This window comes from Schistocerca serialis, chromosome 8 (assembly GCF_023864345.2).
Source record: "Schistocerca serialis cubense isolate TAMUIC-IGC-003099 chromosome 8, iqSchSeri2.2, whole genome shotgun sequence".
Classification (NCBI taxonomy): Eukaryota; Metazoa; Arthropoda; class Insecta; order Orthoptera; family Acrididae; genus Schistocerca; species Schistocerca serialis.
Window position 1 is genome coordinate 521,120,613 of NC_064645.1, and position 6,000 is coordinate 521,126,612.

Genomic DNA, 6,000 nt, shown 5'->3' on the forward strand with positions numbered 1-6,000 from the left:
TGGTTATCCCTTTGTCCTCCCGTTCGTTGGAATACTGTTTCTCATTGCCAGTTAAAATGTAATATTCGGAAGCTACACAATGGAGCATCATTTTGCTTTGTTTCGTAATACATGTTTAACATATTTCTGTGCCTTCTCTTCGAGCCATACCGGATGTCATCTGTGGCTTTGTTTAGCGATATTCGAACTCTCCGACAGACTGTTCACTGCAGATTTACTCCTCTGTTCCCAACTGTCTATTTCACTGCTGCTGCAGGTCTTCTAACACTACCCATTCCCTTCTTCAAATATTTGACGTTGTTAATATGAGTTGTAGCTAACATACCGACAGGTTTACTTTGCGCTGACCTTCTACGCTGCATCTGTACAGTACATGTGTAATTAGCTGACTTCTCTCTGCATGTGCCCCGTGTGCTTTCAGTTACGCTGTTTTTAGTCGTGCACTCTCCGCTGACAAATAGCGCCGCTTTAACCTTATACGTCTCTTGTGCAGTATTAGCCACACATATCAAATAACTAAAGAAAACGACTGTGTTCGTAAGTATGCGTTTTTTTATCGTGCACTGAGAGTGACGATTTTTGAACTGAAACTTTAGATTTATAGCGTAGAATATTATCCTACTGTAGGCTAGTTAGGTACAGAATATACAGACAGTACAGACACAAAGAAAACGGAAACTTTAGTAAAACATTTATCTTTATTAAAATACATTAATGTAGGAGTTTCTCAATGGAATGTCTTAGGGCCAATATCATCCTTAATAAACGAAGGTAAATTTCCGGTCAGTGTTAAATATGGGAAAAAACTTTCTGTTGATTACAGCAATACTGATATCCCGCGTAAGAAGAAAAATCCTGGTAGCAATATAAATAAGAGCATGGTCAATAAAAGTATGTGGTAAAATAACACTGAAGACAATAAAAACGATCAGCATTAATTTATGCTTGAGAACGAAAAATAATACTACCGAATTAAGTATACATCGTAAAGGGACGAAAACATCAATTTGAAATGCAATGTACACGGAAGATACAAGAAAATAAAAGGACTTCAACATGTCATGCGCTTAGAGTAATAATATTAGAGTCTCCTAACCCTATTTAAATGACTCTTTCATTCCATCATAGGAACAACGTCAGTTTACCCTCATTATGTTTGCATACCTCATCCCTGTATTGTCAAGGACAGATTTCGTGAGCCCGCTCGCCTTTTCCTTACGGTGAATTGCAAAACATAACTGGCAAGGAAACCAAGTACCACCAAAAATACTGTCAAATCACATGTGAATACACAGTACCACACTGGAAACAAAAAAACAAAAAAATGATATGCAAACGGAACCGAAGTTAGGAGTTAACAAAGAATGAACAAAACAGTTTAACAAAACCTCACCATTTTTTCTATCATGTAGAATACTCATGTACAATCACCACAGCCTATAATAACAACATTCTTCATCATTCATGTTCTTTTTGTATGAAGTAATGTAGAGTTCGTAAACGGATTTGCTGAATTGTAGTTCTATACAGGGTGCCCCAGGAAGAGTAGTCATTGTTCAGGGACATGACAAGAACGATCATTCGAGCAATAATGTCCAGCAAACATGGGATCATAAAAGCATACGCTAAGAGCTATGAGCACTTCCTCATTTCCGACAGTGTGAAGCAAATCTCTTCTACTGCAAATTCTTTGCTTTCAATATTTTGAGAGGTGGTAGCATAGACCAAAACAAGAAATGTAAAAACAAATTTTTCTTATTTTAGTCCATACTATCTCCTCCTAAAATACAGAAAGCAAGGAGCTTGCGGTGCAAGAGGTTTGTTTCAGAGAATCGAACATGAAGATGCGCTCATAGCTCTTAAAGTACGTATTTTAGAGACCATGTTTACTAGACTTTTTTGCTTCGAATAATGGTTGCTGTCATGACCCTGAACAATGAGTATTCCTTTTGGAACACCTCTTATGAATCGCAGCATATTAAGCTCTTCATTCTGACAAGTGTTTTTCCACATATCTGTAGTTATGGTTTTAATGAATGAAGACAACAACATGACGCACTTATTTCATATTAGTCAAACAGCTCTGAGCCATTACAATGAATTTTTTGCTTGCATTACTTGGAATTTCTGATCTGAATGAACCGTACCAAAGTGTTGACTTCAGGTTTCTTTCACCTACAACACGCCAAGTCGAGGAGATGTAGATTAAGTCTCTGAAGCCTATTTTATTAATGATTTTTTCAACAAGTAGCGTAAAACGTAAACATTTGAGAATGTAACGTCTCAAGAATAAGAACGACGAGGAGTGAATGGCTCTTCAAGTTCCTGAATAACTTGTTTTGTAAAATCAATGGTTCGCATGTGGATATTTCCGTGCTGTAGCAGTGCGTGATGCAGCCTTCTTAGTCTTTTCCCTTATACTGTCACCGCGAGGCATCCTAGTTGTTGACAGCAAATGCCAACTGCGAAGGACATTCCTCTGGAAGCATTTGGTAGTACGTAACACCTTCTTTGTGCCAAGATATGCATATAATTACCTTTGATATTCGGTAGATCTGCCTGAAGAAACAGCAGAGAGAAAATGCCAGGGAATAATGTGTATATGACTACTTGATACCTACTTGCAGCCCTCATCTTAGGTGGCGCCCCGATATGCAGGCAGTTACCGGCTGTTCGTTAGCGTACAGCACATTATAACTGTCGTCCTTTGAAGGATATGTAAAATTGACTCTTCGCATTTTGTATGTGCTAAAGAGCATACAGTTTTCTCCTTCATGGTACCATATAACTGAGACTTGAATGCAAAAGAGGAAATTAATAAAAATGTCAAGCCATAACACGTCAAAGGAAGGAGGTCTTCGGTGCAGCCAAATGAAAGTGAACATTTATACTTTTTTCATATTATGTTACTTGGATAAAGTTCTCAGTTAGAACAACTCAGAATTCAGTGCCAGAATTTTTAGAGTAGTTTGGAACCTGTTTTAGTATTTTTGAACAAGAGCGAGAGATTAGATCCATGCATCACCTGAACAACTCCACTACTGGTGCCACAAGACTGTTTCATTTCCCCATAACAAATTACGATATAACCTTTGTTATTGTCAGATAATATCGAAGTCATTTCACTTTAATTCTTCCATAACGTAATGCTGATAGATATTTTGGGGGGATTTCTGAAATTAAATGCTGTGGTAAAGGCCAGCACACAGATAGGAAATATGGATGTTAGTGCAGATAATATAGTAGAATCGAACCCTGTAGTGGAAGGGACTGTAACACAGGCAAGTCAACTGGCAAATACTTTAAACAAATTATTCAAAAAGTTAGAGATGATGTCCTATGATGTCCATCATAGTTTATCGGTTGGAGAATTTATGAGCAAAAAAGACTAGTTACCGAAGAAATGAGTCTTTCAGCACACAAAATGAGTTACCGAGAAAGCAGGCGAGTTTCTTAGCAAGCAAGAAAGACGAGTTATCTACAAAGCTGGATGTAATGGCATTCGTGTACGCAGAAAAACAAGACATGTGCAAGCAAACAAGATGAATTTTCTAAATAACAGGATGTCTTATATGACAGATTACTGAACATTCAGCCAAACATTGTGCACTGACAAAGGAATTAGCCGATGAAACAGCCACATTAGAATTAGCGCATGCTGGAATACCGGAAAAGGTACAGAAATTATGTGAAGAGGTAAATCAGACCCAGTTAGGTATAGCGGGAATGGTTCAGGAGCTATCAAAATAGTAGTTAGCCTTGATGCTGAACGAGACAAAATAAGATACGATCAATTCGAGTCACAGAGAAAAATTTTATACCAAGAGTTTGCTTCTTGAACGTTTAAAGTCAAACAAATTCCTCAGCTGGCGTATCTGCAAAAGGCGATTAGTAATATTTTTACTAAATTAGCAGAAGTGCATAATCAGCCAGACGTGGCCCTAGATACCGAATTGCATACAACCAGCGGTACCAGGCTCTAAGGAAAAGTTCGCTCCTGGGCTGGTGTGAAGCAAAATGACGTGGGTGAAATGAAATATCTGCACCGCAGAACTCAGTGTGTGATATGGGGCGGTACCATGTCTCACCATGATGGAAGGAAACTTAATAAGGCATAGCTAGTTTCAAGTGTTTCTGCCAGGAAAAAGGGCGTCCACCCTGAGGTTTCATACAGGCTCTTCTTGGAGCAATGCCACGATCATGGTCTAAGGCTTAGAGGATAGCATTCACTGCAGGATTTATCCCGGGTGATGCGGCACTATGAACGCGTGAAGTAGTAGAGCATTGTTGATCATATGATGAAAATGATCATGAGTTCAAGAGTGAGTCTGTAGCGAAATATTTGTCAGCAGTTGTGCAATAAAGGTTGTAAATGGAAGAGATTAACCAAGAATTATTCCGGTCAAACCAAATAGTCACATAAAGTACTTTGAAAGGTTTTTGAATATGACGAGGTATTAGGAGAACTTGTTGTCACAACAGGATGTAGTCAGAATTTTAAAAGCAAAATTACATATTCTCCTTATTGAGTTACTGATCAATATTTCTGATCAAACATTGAGGAAGTTATGCCCATGTTAGATTCGACAGATTTAACACACAAAGATATAAGAAGGGAGGTGAATGATGAGAGGAAGTGGGGTGGGGATGAGGGAGAGGAGCAGAGATGGGATGGTGTGGTGGGACGTGGAGTGGGAGGGGGTCAGAAGGAGGGGGTTTGGGGGAGGGGTGAGCAAAGGGGTAGTGGAGGGGGATGGGGAAGGGTGTAGGAGGGGAGGGTAAGAAAGGGGAGGGCGAGGATGGGAGGGGCAGAAGGGAGATTGGGAGAGGAGAGAAGAAGGGAGAAGAGGAAAGAGAAGAGAAGAGATGGAGAGTGACAGAGAGAATGCATGCATAGGACGGGGAACATTGCATTGTACTTCTTCACAACACAGGCACTGTAGTCAATGTTTTATTTATTGGCTAATACCAGGCTTGTACCTTATATATATAATGTCTCTCCTTTATGGGAATAACATTAATGGAAGTAAGAATGTGGGTATGGCATTCAGCTGACAACATACGAAAGCTTGGGTCTGGATGTGTATCCTGCTCAGACAGCCAAGGTGGTTAAGGCGACTGTTCATATAAAGCAGAAAATCCAGGTTCGAGGCCCAGTGTGGGATCAGTTTTCCCTGTCATCATTCTGTTATACAGTTGGAGGTGCTTCATATTCGCAACTGTGAATACATTTCATGTCTTTCATAGCAGCTGTAGTTACCGCACTCCCTGTTCCTCAAACATATGTGCATGCTTGAAGCAACATGCCATTGTACTTCTTCATAATACAGGCACTGCAATTTCGTTGTCGTGCTTTAAACATGATTCTACATCAAGCTTTGCTTGGTTGTTGACAGTGGGATGTAAGGCAAAAAAAATATTTCCACTGCCAAGAATGGATAAAGGCAGGAAGGTCCTTTACAAGTCCAAAGGTGACGCCTTCAGAAGGTTTCTGTAGATAGGTTGAAAACAGGGTAATGATGTGGATGTTTAGGAATACTGTGCTTCATAGACGGTGGAGAAAGTTTTTTGGTACAAGGAAGGTGGAATAAGCCTGAAACACATGACTGTGGAGCTATGAATGGTTGGCTGGGGTTTAGATCAGAGTGGCTATAGATAATCCCATGTAGGCATAGTACTGGTGTAACTGGGACAATTTACTCATATGATGCCAGGAATTCAGTTTCAAGTGTTGAAGGGCAAGGGTATGTATTAAAGCAACAGAATTAAAGATGTTATGGTCCCTAAGTAAAAGGAAGTTGCAGAACAAATAGAGACACCCTTTATATCCAGCCAATGCCTATATCCCATCGTCCTGTTCTGATTCACTGATGACATTTTCAAGATTAGAGCTCATGGCAAGGATGACAAACTTTGTTCCACCCTCAACATCCTTACCACCTACTCCCAAACCGACTTCACCTGGCCCTTCTCAACACAATGAGCCATCTTTCTAGATGT